The sequence below is a fragment of the Priapulus caudatus genome, unplaced genomic scaffold, assembly GCF_000485595.1.
Source record: "Priapulus caudatus unplaced genomic scaffold, Priapulus_caudatus-5.0.1 Scaffold35, whole genome shotgun sequence".
NCBI lineage: Eukaryota > Metazoa > Priapulida > Priapulimorpha > Priapulimorphida > Priapulidae > Priapulus > Priapulus caudatus.
In genome coordinates this window covers 784,070-798,433 of record NW_014577096.1, presented here as the reverse complement: position 1 = coordinate 798,433, position 14,364 = coordinate 784,070, and positions in this window count along the sequence as shown.

Below are 14,364 nucleotides of genomic sequence, written 5' to 3'. Positions count from 1 at the left end.
CCCTCTCTCACTCTCTCTCTCTCCTCTCTCTCTCTCTTATCTCTTTCTCTCTCTCGGTCCATATATATATATATATCAAGTATCCAGAGAGACATGATACAAGATTGCTGCGCACAGCTTTGCTGTTGATCCTAAAGCCGCTGCGCGCGCATGAGACGCGCAGCCTTCCGCGCCGATATGCGCACGCGACCCGGGCGCATGCCTTCACAGTATGAAGCGCTGTCCGCCATTCGGAGACGTGCGCCCCAAATTCGGGGCCCGTGCGCCACGTCTCCACATCGGTCAGCGGATAGTCTGTAGTTTTAGAATGATGAACAATGATTATATGCGAAACGATATTTCTAGAAAAATTAGAGTTATAATATAAATATTAAAAAATCTGCCTCAGTCACTGCTCGCAGATTAGCCCACAAGTTTCCATTCTCGTCTTAAAACACTACATTGACTCACGTGTTCCTCACGACGCTGCGTAACAGCGCGATGGAGCCTGGTCGCGTTTAGCCCCAGCATTAGCTGAATCAAAAAGATTAGGAATTTACATATATGAACAAAGACAGAATATCAATAGTTATATTAAAATTCACAAACAAAGAAACAGGATCGAGCGTGATTAATAGCCGCAACCAAGTAATAAAAAAAATTCACCAAATATCCAGTACCTAGGGATTTAATATAGAGGTTATTAACGCTATATAGATAGCGAGTGCCGAACTGAAAAATGCTCGATAATTATTATGAAATTATTATTAAATAAAATCATTATTCTATTCTCCGTCGTAAGACACTATACATTTAGTGCCCTTATAGGTTAATCCTGCGCTTTAATAACTCAAACAACAGTTACAACTTAAACACCGCGCATCACAGCCAGCGCAGGCTGCGAGCTGCCCACACAAACGCCTCTACGCCGTAGCCTCGCGCCTGGCTAGCAAGTGCCAGCCAAAGAACCGTTACGCCCCAACACCTGCCTGCGTGTCGAATGACCTAGCTGACTCGAAGCCCATTTATGCCCAGACAAGCTCCTGCTGCCCGTGAAAACAAACTTAATCACATAGCGCTGATTCGTATTCAATGTATTCATGGCCCAAAAGAGCCAAAACGTGTGCCGAAATCATACTATAGAAGCAAGCAGTGAAATTAAGGCGAATACACAAATGTTAGCTGAATTGACGCGCTCCTTGACTTCGATACGCGCAGGTGAAAATGCCCAGATACTTTTCTTTTTTTTTTTTTCTTAGTCTCTTTGATGCGAAATGCATCGGCCGACGGCATTATCATTATTTACGAAAACGTCAACGGCGCTTGCATAGTAACAGGAGTCAGCTCACGTCGTTGACGCCCCCATTCCATGCCAATCAACCAATAAGGCCGGCGCTTATCGCGCCTACAGATATCTGCCAGAAAAAAAAAATAACGAAAGAAAAGAACTTATCACTGCTGCGCAAAACAGCGGTCTTATATTCGTATTTGCCAAACTCTTATCGTATGAAACCGTTCTAGCCCTAGCCAGAATGCCCTAGTTCCAGATCGCATTCCGCTGCTCCGAATGATTATTGTACTCACAAATTTGATCATAAAGCGGGCGATGCGGCTGGACGTGATTAGCGAAGAACACAAAGTGTCAAAACCTCGCGCTAGCCGCCTCGGGATCATGCCGCGCTTACGTCTAGAGCCCTAATAACTACCTTATTATTATTTATTAAGTATTTCATTAATGCTCCTTGATAGTATATATAATATATATATATATATATATATATTGCCCTTTTAAAATTTTTTACATGCCGAGCCGCCTCTTGCTCTTTCTTTTCTCCGTCCTTTCTTTCTCCTTTCTCTTTTTTCCCTCCCATTTGTTCGCTCCCACCGGCTTCTCTCCCTATCCCTCACCTTTCTCTCTGCTCGCTTCCCATCTAGCTAATAGCGCCCTGAAACCACACCGCCGGAAATTACGAGCGACAGCCTGCCCGCTCCGCGGCATTATTACCGTAAGACGGAAAGTAAGATTGTTATGCCAGGACGTGTATTTCACTTAAGCGCGGCGATGTGCGCCGTTTATATGAACTATTTGGAAACAGTAATTGAATTCGTCGCCTAAAACGACGGCAAAACCCCTAACAGCCCCCCAAACGACCACGCCTGCCCGCCCTCCCTAATCACCGTATATAGCCGTATCTAGACACTTCGAGAAGTTCCCAACAATATCGAACAAGAACAGTCAGACAGCGCCAGAGAGATTACACAGCCACGCCGCCGTCGGATTGCCGATCTAAATAAAATATGCTATTAATTTATTTCATCAGAATGTCAATAATTCTCCATAGCCTACCTCCGCACGGTCGAAAGTTCACGTGCTCCCATAATCGTAAAATTACTTACTTCGAAAAGACTCGGCCCTGATGAATATAGAACCCCCACGCGAAAGGCCCCAGCCAAATCGGAGGCCATCATCCGACCCCCGCCAACCGTCCGCCCCACACAACAACACCCCCCCAGCACGTTGCTCCCCCGCAGCCCCCCGCCCGGCTCATCCATGCGCGATATGCCGACCCCCGCCACCATTGCGTTCCCAACCTACTCAGCCCACAATCGCCCCCGCGCCCCGGGGAAGGCCCGCGCCCCGGCTACGTGGGGCGTTCACCAGCACCGTCCATTACTGAGCTTCATCATCAGTGCCTTTAGCCCGCCCTGGCGTGCGTTCGCCCGCCCGCTCACTTTTAGCAGCGAGGCCCCTCCATCCACATCCCTGTACACTGTGACCTCCGAAGTTTAGAAAGCTACTAAAACTATAGCCGCTTAATGTCCATCTATCCATTACGAACGCAGTATACCATGCCCGCTGTATCCTTAATGCGTCTTAACAATGCGCTGTGCAGATGCGTTGAGTCGTTAATTTTTTGCCGCTAAACTACTGAGGCGCGTCTCTTACAGCTGTCGTCGTCAATTTCCTTGCTAGCGCCCGTCACGTTTTTCGGTCTTATCGCGTCGTCGTCGCGCGGCGTCGATTATTTTCCGCGCACCGGCATTTACAGGTAAATATCGGGGATACGATACTTGGGCAATGATTGAACTATTCCTGCCAACCACCATGGCCGACGGCGTTGCATTGTGGGTAATTTGAAACTCTCTATAAAGGAGGTGTACAACAGTAAGCTTCCGCAATTTCTATTGCATATTCTTCCGCTTTGCACTATTTCGTCTCTAGAAAATGCCCTTTTTTGCATTTTTTTTCGCCGAAATTCAGCACTAGAGTGCAATAATTTGTATTATGCACGCAAGTTAGATGCCTCGTAAACGTCTAAAAAGCATTAGAAGTAAAATTGGTCTTGTTGTGTAATTGTGCCATTCCAGCTAGTGGCGTAGCCATGGTCGCCGGTCGGCCATTTTTGTGTATGAAACGGGATCCGACTACTCTGTAGAAATTCGCATCATAGAGCTGGCAAAAGTTTTGAGCGGAGCATAGAACATGAATCTGTAGTTATTTAACATGAATAAAGTGTATGTTGTGTAAGCGAAGTAACAGTGTGAGTATTTTTAATTAAGATCTGTTCGATGCTTATTCAGGCCTGCTGCCTATGGACGCGATCTACTGTTGTTCACCAACTAAACGCCAGATATCTGATCTCCCGCGCGGTGTTGTGCGCACCATCTGGCGTATCATATACATACTAAATAGTAAATATGCTACATCTCTCTTTACACAATAAAGAGTTTTGTCAGTCATCAATGCAGTTTGTTTCAAGAACATAAAACAAAAAATGACAATAACCTTACTCACAAAGATTACTTGGAATTCACATAAGGTCTGCTAGTGATCAGCCATTTTACTTTAAATCACAGCTTTAGTTTAAGAGTGACAATTAAGATTTGCTATAGGATGTATTTGTAAACATGTGATTATCTACTATATAATAGTAGAAGGAGCCGAAGTGTCGTTTTCCGTATCTCCTCCGAAACCGTGCCACGTAGTCTCACGCGAATCGAGCTGGGGCCCCTTCTGGGCGTCCCGACTACATTCCGCTACGTTAGAACGCGATTTTTCGATGGTAAAGTGACTTTTTGAGGCTATTTTCTAAAAAGTTATGTGCCCGAAGAAACTTCGGCATTCATCGGAAACCCGCACCAAATTTTAAGATTGCCAAATCCGCATGCGCACACACGCACACACCAAAGCCATTGCGGCTGCGGTGTATAAACAACCAAGCACTGCCGCGCACAGCTGTGAGGCGAAAATATAAGAGAAACCCCAACGAGAGACGGCTGCAGTTGTATTATATATATTATTAACATGTGCATATGTGCATGTAGCTATCAAGTTTAATATTCGTTCACCGCGTTTGGTGGGCTAGTAACATGAAAAAAATAATTGACCGAGTAATACGTCAATGATTCGCGCGACAAGCTGAAACACCTATTTTTTTGAAGACACTTTGGTTTCTCTGTGGTCAATAACTTTTTTGTTGACAGCGTTGTTATCGCCATTACCCACCACATAATAAACATAATAAGTGTCAGCGCTTCCTGTTCAATATAAGAAGCACTTCCGCATGTTTACACAAGTAACCTTAATATCGAGACATTGACTCACACTAAGACATAAGCTCATTTGATTCGATTTCGCTCATCACGTGTCTAAAGCACATATTCCGGTCAGTCAAGCTACAAATCCGATTGCCATTCGGTTCAAACGTGCCTTGCTGTTCCCTGCACGTGACAGCAATAAGCATATGTCCAAATTTTAAGAGAGCCTGTACGCGTAGAAAGTAATTATAGTTTCATTAGTCACTCGCCATAGTTGGAGTTTACACATGCTATACGTAATCTAAACACTGCTACTTTTATGTAGCCGCACCAGTGTTATACTTACATCCATTTCATTCTGCTTCACTAGAAGAGAAACACATGAGAGTACTTTCTCTACAAATTACGCTCTTGATAATACCCAATCTCATAAAATTAGTCGTTAGCAGAGAGACCGACGTTAAAAATACAAAGTAAGCTCACGGATTGCTTTCATGCCGCCGAACATTATAGAATCCCGAATGAGCTTAGGATAATATCAGGAGCGTATAATGACAAATACGCCATATGTCATTATACGCTCTTGATAATATCCTAGTGTAATGGGTTTATGACTGCCACAGAACACGCTTGTAAGACATAAGTGTAACACGCGGTTATTCTATCGTGAATCGTAATAGTGGTACGCGTCGGTGAGGTACACCGTTGCTACAACACATAAACAACAATAGAACTGATATGTACGTATTAAAGCAGAGTAAATATTTAATGAAACATATGCCTAACTAATTAATGTATAATCCCACAAAGGGGTAGTATCGCGTACATATGGTTGCGCGGTGCATGAAACGTAACTTGCGATTTCAACGGTTGATATGCGGTGCAAGCGAACGCAGATCGAGACGACTCACGGATTATGCGATAGGTTATCAAGAGAGAGCCCCCTCACATTTCGTGCGCGCGAGTTTTATACGTCTGTGCGGCCTATTGTCTTCTCACGGCCAATCGGCCTTACACCGCTCGCTAACTGGCTGTCGCGTGATGGGACTGGTTCCGGTCAGTGCCCAGCGTTTAAATAAAGACCCGACCTCAAGCTATTTCTATCCCCTCTCTATTGTCTAATTTCCACTATAACATCTATATAGAACTACTCTTATCCTTGGTGTCGCCTTGTTTTCATAATTACTTATCACACTAATTTCTCTGTATTACATAAGTATGCCGTAACAAAGCTTGTTATTCAACAATTATAAAGAGTTCCGCGACTTGCACTAAAATAGAAATATTACCCACAATCCTGTGCCGTCGGCCATACTGGTTGGCAAAAGAGCGAACATATGTAGCGTGTAATCTTCGGATCTGCACAATCAACCGATTTTACATCGATATATTGTACATACTTGTCCGAATGATATTGTACTCACAAATTTTGATCATAAAGGGGCGGCGTGGACTGTGATTGGAAGACACAAAGTGTCAATCCTCGGCTAGCGCCTCGGGATCATGGCCGCGTTACGTCTAGAGCTAATAAATACCTTATTATTATTTATTAAGTATTTATTAGCTCTTGATATATATATATATATATATATATATATATATTGCCGTAGCGCGCTCTTTGTCTTTCTTTTCTCGGTCCTTCCTTTCTCCTTTCTCTGTTTTTCTCCATTTTTCGCTGCCCCCCACGCTCTCTCCCTATCCCCTCACCTTTCTCTCTGCTTCGTTCCCATCTAGCCTAATAGCGGAAACCACACGGGAATTACGAGCGACAGCTGCGGTCCGGGCATTATTGACGGTAAGACGGAAGTAAATGTTATGCAGGACGTGTATTTTGCACTAAGCGCGATGTGCGCGTTTTATATGAACTAATTTGGAAACAGTAATTGAATTCGTCGCTAAAATACCTCAAAAGCCGTAACAGCAAAGGTACACGCTTGCGCTCCTAATCACGTATATAGCGTGTCTAGACACTTGAGAAGTTTCAGCGCCAATATCGATAGAAGAACATTGTAGACAGCGTCAGAGAGATTACACAGCTGCGGTCTGATTGCCGATTCAAATGAAATAGCTATTAATTTATTTCATCAATGTCATAATTCTCCATAGCCTACCTCGAGCGGGTCGAAATTAGTTCACGTGTCCGCGATAATCGTAAAATTACTTACTTCGGAAAGACTCGGCTGAATGAATATAAAGCATGAAAGAGCAATATTGCAATGACGCAACTCTTGAAAATATACATGCGGTATTTATTCTCAATTTCGATTTTACATGTTTTTAGATTATTATTCACATCTCGTCAGGCGTGTACTTGGGCGCTTCACCAGCGACCGTCCATTACTGAGGCTTCATCATATGTTAGCCGGTGTGTGCGTGCGCGTATTTATCAGCGGATGCCTGCATCACATCGCTGTACACGTGACTCGTGTAAGGTTTATAAAGCTACTAACAACGTATAGCCGTTAATGTCCATTATCCTATTACGACGGATATACCATGCGTGTATCCTATTGCGTCTAACTAATGGTTGAGATGGTTGAGTCGTTATTTTTTGCGCTAAACTACGGAGGCCGTCTTTACGCTGTCGTCGTCAAGTTTTTCCTTGCTAGCGCCGTCACGTTTTTCGTCGTTATCGTCGTCGTCGGCGGCTCGATTATTTTCCGTCGACGTTGTCACCATTGCTTGTGCCGGCAGGCCATCATATCGCCGAAAAATAACGATGACAATGACGACGACGATGACGATGACGATGACGATGACGATGACGATGGCGATGACGATGACGATGACGATGACGATGACGATGACGATGACGATGACGATGACGATGACGACAACCATGACGACGACGATGCTGACGACGATGACGACGACGACGACGACGAAATACGTGGCGACGACGGCCCTAGACGGCACATTGCCGCGATAGGATGGCTGGTGTTGTACGTGCGACGATGTTGTCGTGCGAGTATGTGCCCAGCGGCACGTATACACAGTATCTCCAAAGCAACATATTGTAATGACAGAGCAATTAACTTCCCATTAAATTACAGGTCGCTGTAACAGGTATCTGTCGTTAGTCGTACCTCTAGAATCACCGCCTGTACTAGCCACACGATGTGTGTTTACTTTCTCACCACGCATGCATAGCCTCACAATCGTGCATGGCTATTGCGAGATTGTATTAAAACAACTATGCGCTCATATATGTAAACTTTTACAGGCCAGGTGGGCGTAGACATAAACATTTTAGTCGTCATATTATATAATTATACAAGAATAAAGGAGTAACTCTATTATTCTTGTTGTTTGTGCACAGGGGGTGCGTGCGGTGTACTTGTGTGTTGCAGATGAGCATTTGAACGGCATTTACAGCAAGTTATCGACAATAATAGGCGAAATAGAGTAGAGAAACATCAAGACTTTAGTAGTAAATACATTTCGTGTTTATTTACCATTATTTTTTTTATTGAGACGTTCCAAGTGCCTGTGGACTATACATAAGCACAACGCGCCACTTCTAACTTTGTGGCACTTGTGATGTCATAACTATTTATGATGTTGCTGAGAACGGGCACCTGTTCGTTTCTAGTTACTGTGTTTATAATCTAACGGAGCAGGTTGTCAGCTGCCGTCGCCTCGCCGGCGTGTGTTGCAATCCAGGAAATAAGTCATTGAGTGCGCGATACATGTTTCTATGTCCGACAGAGAACTGAGTGCTTGCTAGCGGAAGACAGACACCATTGCATCGCTGGGACGTGATTATGCGGCGAGGTCTGCAGGCACTTGGAACGTTTCAATAATAAACTGATGGTAAATAAACACAGAATGTATTCACTATCATAGTCATAATGTTCATGTTTTTTTCTATCGACTAATAATTCCCGTAAATGCCGTTGAAAGAAGGGGGGAACGGGGGGTACATTCCCACTTTCCCAGCAAAAAATCACCCCATATCCCAGTTTTCAGTAAAATAAAATCCCAATTCCCAATTCCCAGGAAATTATGTAAACATGTTTCAGGAAACTCAGTAGTTTAGGTTTTCAAACACTAGATAAATACTAATATTTAGATACTATTATTTATCTGGGGTCTACATAAATCTTCTGGCCAAAAATAAATAAATATTTTTTTTTTATATATTAGCGCAGAAATTGAAATCCCGACGAATTGACACAATTTTCCCAGATCCCAGACAATTTTAGAGGGTCTTTCCCACGTCCCGATGAACTCCTGTTCCCGAATCACGAAAAATTTATCTGACATTTTCCAGTTCCCAGGTAATTAAAATGGCCAATCCCGCGTCCCGAAAATACCCGTTCCCCCCTCTTGAAATGCTCTTTCGTGACACGCAATCTCACCGCACTCGCGCCGCTGTGCACATACCACATAACTCTATATCTTTGTTGTTAGTGCATAATAAAATGATAAAAATGCCGTAAATAAATTAATTGGTTAGCTAAATATGCGCACAAGCGTTCGCTGCTGAGAGAAACCGTAGACAACTCAATATCAAGCTGAATCATATTGAAATGATTTTTTAAGTATATTCTGTTTTCATGGTGGCGACTACGTGTAACATGATATATAATAGCAAGATGCTGTCGAATGAAAAAGGTTGGTATGAGTAAGAGGATTGCGTGACATGATTTTCATTTACATAACAATATTTTCATCATGTGTAAAATGTCCTCTCGCCACATAAATATAGACTCAACTACTATAAGCATAAATGACAACAATATAAATTTATTCGTTGCAATTATGACTTTCATCAAACATAATTGTATCTGACATCTGAACATCGTGGTGCCGTGGCTAAGCAAAGAAACCGAGCTCTTCTGAACATCCCATCGGAGGTAAACAAGAGAGAGCGCCGGGACTATTGCCCACGATCGACAAATTCGCGACATTTGAAGTACATTTTAACGCCCCACGTCCCTCCCTCTCTCGAGATCTATCCCTTCTCGAGGTCTCTCTTGGTCCTCGACGTCCCTCCCTCTCTTTAGATCTGCCCTCCACGCTATCGCTCTCGCTCTCTACTTGTTTGTTTGCTTGCACTTACCTTTGCGTAATTGCAGTAGGATTACAGATGATGCACACTCAAATGATGTCCTGTGTAATGCACCATCTCACAGTCAATAGATGACATTTTCAGTTCAAGTGCAATCACTATGTAACATCAAATACCTCCGAAATATTGAGTAGTCAGTGCTATCAATACAGTACATGCGCATTTGCTATACGTGCATATTGAATCAAATGATTCTATGAAGTTATATATGACGCTGTGGCGAGAAATTGCCGGCGTGATATTAATTATCTATTTGGTTATGTTTATCACTAACTAGAACGAATCACTATGATGGATTGGACGTGTATTTGAAATGCACAGAATCCTCGTGAAACGAATTGGTTAACGCCGCGGATGCCATCATTTGACATACGATAATACAATTATATATTGGCCTATATATCTATCTATCTATCTATCTATCTATCTATCTATCTATCTATCTATCTATCTATCTATCTATCTATCTATCTATCTATCTATCTATCTATCTATCTATCTATCTATCTATCTATCTATCTATCTATCTATCTATCATGTGTAGATGGGCCATTTTTTGGCAAGAAAATTGGCCATTCAATAAATGCTTTGCCAATCAGCAAAATCAGTCAACGGAGAGTAGGCTTCGAGGCGACACCCTTCATCCGCTTTCGATGGGGAGTACTACAATCTTCAAGCGAAGGAGGGCGAAATGCTCGTCGCCTAAGGGAAAAAGCGAAGTAAAGATAGCAGATTCGTTAATCGTGTTGGAAAATTCGATACGTGGTGCTGAGGTTACGTGTATGCCATGGAAAATGTACTAGCGAAACGCTATGAAAGTGGTCAGGCCTGCCAAGGGTCCAGTAGAGGCTGGCCTGGTTCCAAACTCGAACGACTGCGGGATGTTTCGTGAAAACTTGAGAATAGTTCGCGCGTCGGCGATAAACCGACATCTACGTTGTTCGTGACCCTGCAGGAAACCACTTCTGGCGATCAAGCCGATCAGGAAAACCAATCTCGTGTCGGTAGTCAGGTTCGTGCTAAGGGCAAAGCTAACAAAGTGAAAAGTCAATTTCCAGAACTGTTTTCAATCGCTTGGTAAGATAAGGGTGAGCTATGAGATAAAAATCGAGGATCAGTGCGGGCAACCGTACTGCGATCTCAACGGCCGGCGTCGTTTGCCTATACGCGTGTACTGAGAAGGTGAAGGAAGAGCTCGTGCGCAATGGAGAGCATGGGAGTTATTTCGCAAGATAACCGAGACCAAACATAACTGGTGTCTGGAAGGTTGTGGTTCGCAAAACGCCAACGAACTGTCAGGATCGTGCGTTAGACCGACAAAGTTGAATGAAAAGTGTGAAACGTGAGAAACATTCATCTACCGTCTGTGGACACTACACTAGGCGCGTCTAAAGTGGAAGCAAAGGTGTTTTCGAAACTCGACGATCCTAAACTCCGAGTTTTGGCAGTTGCTCTAAGCAAGGAATCGTCTAGTCTGACCATCGTTCATCCTCCATTCGGGAGTTCTGTTTAAATAGACTCGCCTATACGGAATCCTCATCTGGCCGCCTGAGATATCCAGGGGCGCCGAATGCAGACACTTCTAGAGGGTTAGATTGGAGTTTTTGTGTCATATGGATGAACATTCTGAACTTCGAAGGATGCCAAGGCGAACACGATGAAGACTCCACCGCTGTTCTAAGTAGTCTGATAGACGCAGGTGTTACCCTGTAAATGAGCACAAGTGTTGAGTTTTCAGTCCGATAACAAATCAAGTACCTAGGGTAGCATTGTCAGTCGCGAAGGCATCTACGCAGAAAACGGCAAACATATGTCAAGGCTATACAGGAGATGGAACGGCCAGGCGAACATCACAGAGCTTAAGACGTTTCCTAGGCATGCTAAAACGCAGTTGGGGAATATTCCGTCCCTAACCTAGGCGACAGAGACAGAGCCTCTCGCTCGTTACTCGGTAGCTTCAGGCGTTGAAAAAATGCGTGCTTTGGCAGTCAAAGCTCAGAAACGTGCCTTTCAAGGAACTGAAAGGCTGTCTGCACGTCGAACTGTATTCTTCGCGCTGTATGATCCCGAGCAGAGACACGCCTCGTCTCAGGCTGATAGTCGTCGTCGTATGATTGAGGAGCGGTCCATCAAGCAGTAACAGATGACAATAGTGTGGAAACCAATCGGCATACGCGTCACGTTCATTGTCTGATACGAGAAACGGTACGCGCAGAGTGGAGAAAGATAGCGCTAGCCTCAGCGTGGGCCTTGCGATAGGTTCCAAGAGTATCTGATTGAAAACATTTTACTCTGAGAAACGGACCCATAGGCCGTTTAGTGTCGCTTCTTGGCTCAAAGAGTGTGGATGAACTCCCCCGCACGGAAGTCCACACGCTGTTCAAACATCCGTAATAGATGCGGCTAGCCGATAGCAGGTATTATACCAGTGTTCCGGGTAAAGAACTGTATACCGCAAGACGCCCTTGTCGAGGGGCCGCGCAGTGTCTATTCCGCCAAACGTCTGAGGAAGTAGAACTCGCGCAAGGAGTGTCAAAGGTCCTACGTGGAGTTAATCGTGCAGAGTCTGCCCGCCACCGAAAAGACGCCTAAGCGAAAATTCCGTCAGAAGCAGTCCGAAGACGAAGTGTGCTGGCCAATCGTCAAATAGCTGTCAAGATGGTTGGCCAGACAGATCATACGTCTAATGGAGGCTGTGTTAGCCGTTGCTAACCCAGTAGCAGCTGAACTGACGTTATGGAGCGGTTTACTGATGAGGGTACTAGAATAGTCCATACCCACGAAGCATGCGCTTAGAACTCTTGGATCAGGAAATTCAACAGAAGTTCCACGCAGGGGATAACTAAGTGTAGACCGTCGTGCACAGAAATACTGTGTGGTGGCCAAGTGACTGAGTAATACAGTAGAACTCTAGTGCAAAGGCTGTAACATCTGTGCAAAAGAACGTGTTTGTTCGCCCATGAACCGAAAACATCACAACCTGAGTTCCAAAACGTCCTGGCAAATCGTTGGTACAGACTTGTTGCGAACTGAAGAAGTGTCCGCTACGTGTAGTAGTCGATACTTGCTCGCGCTATATAGAACCGCGAAGTTGACGCAGCTATCATCGGAAGCTATAGTAACCAGTCTAAGTCGATCTTTGCGAGACATGAGTCCCAGAACGCGTCAGGTCTGACAACGGAGCCACAAGTAATCGGCAGGAAAGATCGCCAAGGCTTCGCGATACCTACAACTCACTGCCATGCCACGAGTAGCCCGCTTATCCTCAAGGCATATGCAGAGGTAGAACGCGCGGGTCAAACCGTGAAGGACACTGGTGAATAAAGGCAAAAAGTAAGACCCATACCTCGCACTGCTAGCGTACAGAGCACATCCTCCTCTTCCAACGGGTAGAGGGCCGTGGCAAGAATTGCTGTTCGGGAGACGCGTGCGTCACAAATCTTCCGCAGCATACCGACAGGCAAACTAACCCCCGTTGTTCCGGATATGGACAATCTCGCGTAAGACAGAACTAGAAGTACGCGCAAAAAGACGCGCGGAAACCGCTTAACAGAGACGCCGTGGTGGGCGAGACAACTCATTGAACTGAAGGGAGGGAGACAATTGTGTGGGTTCGTGATAAAGAACGTCGCCGCTAAGGTCATGCACAAACGCGAAGAACAACCGCGATCGTATGTTGTAGAGACTCTAATCTGGTCGTCCCCCTGAGACGAAAACCCGCAGAAGCTTGTGCAAGCTTAGCCCAGATATTGAGCAGGATTTTCGTCGAGAAACCTGCCAGATCGCGAAGGTACAATGTGGAACACCTCCGCAAGCAGTTGCGACCAGTCCCAATCTCTGGACATGTTTAGTTCGGAACAGGACATTCCATCCCGTGAACTGAACTTCAACCGCCACGAGGACAGTATGCAGTGAAAGTACTGATGGACAGCTAAGCCTAGCCAGTATGTGACTAGGTCAGGCAGAGTGTCCGAAACATGTGAGAACTAGACCTGTGAACAATCTTTTAGCCAGATAGGGTTAATGTGAGAATAGTGTTCAAAGATAGAGTTGATGTGTTTAAACGATAAAGTGTTGATGCGTTAATGTGGTTTACATAGCATTCATTGTTGCGGTATAAATCTTTGTCAGGAATGATCTTTCGATAATTTGGACTGTAATGGGAATTCATATCTGGCAAAGAGCTGTCATTATTAGTTTATTTTTTCATCTCAAAGGGGGATGTTGTATTATCAATAATTATTGTTCTTTGTGTCAAACAAGTTATCATGAGCACTGCATGTGCTGCCTACCTATGAGGTTGGAGGGGAACTAAATAAACATGGCTGGTTTCTGTTACTCAAGGCTTTTGTCCTAATCGCCAATTATTGTGTCTAATAACGCCCACAAGATAAACCTCCGCTGACTCAACACATACGATAAAGGTATATAGTTATTAGGGGCAGGTAAGTGGATCCTCGGTTTTTGCCAGAACGGGATCAGCGGTCGGTTAGGGTGCTAGAGTTCGATATGAATTGTGCAGACTCCGGTTTACAGAATGTTGCAGTCAGGTTCCATCAGCCGTGGGTGAGGTGCTAGAAGTTCGGATGAGATTACACGCAGGTCCGGTTTTGCAGGACTTTTGCATGCAGTTTATTACGGGGGTTTGAGGATGCTAGAGTTCGACGAGGTTGTCCGCGCAGCAAGGGTAAATACAGGCGATTGGTAGATAGAGCAAGATTGGAAGATTGCACCGCAACACATAATGTTCATTAGACTTATAGTTTGTTTAG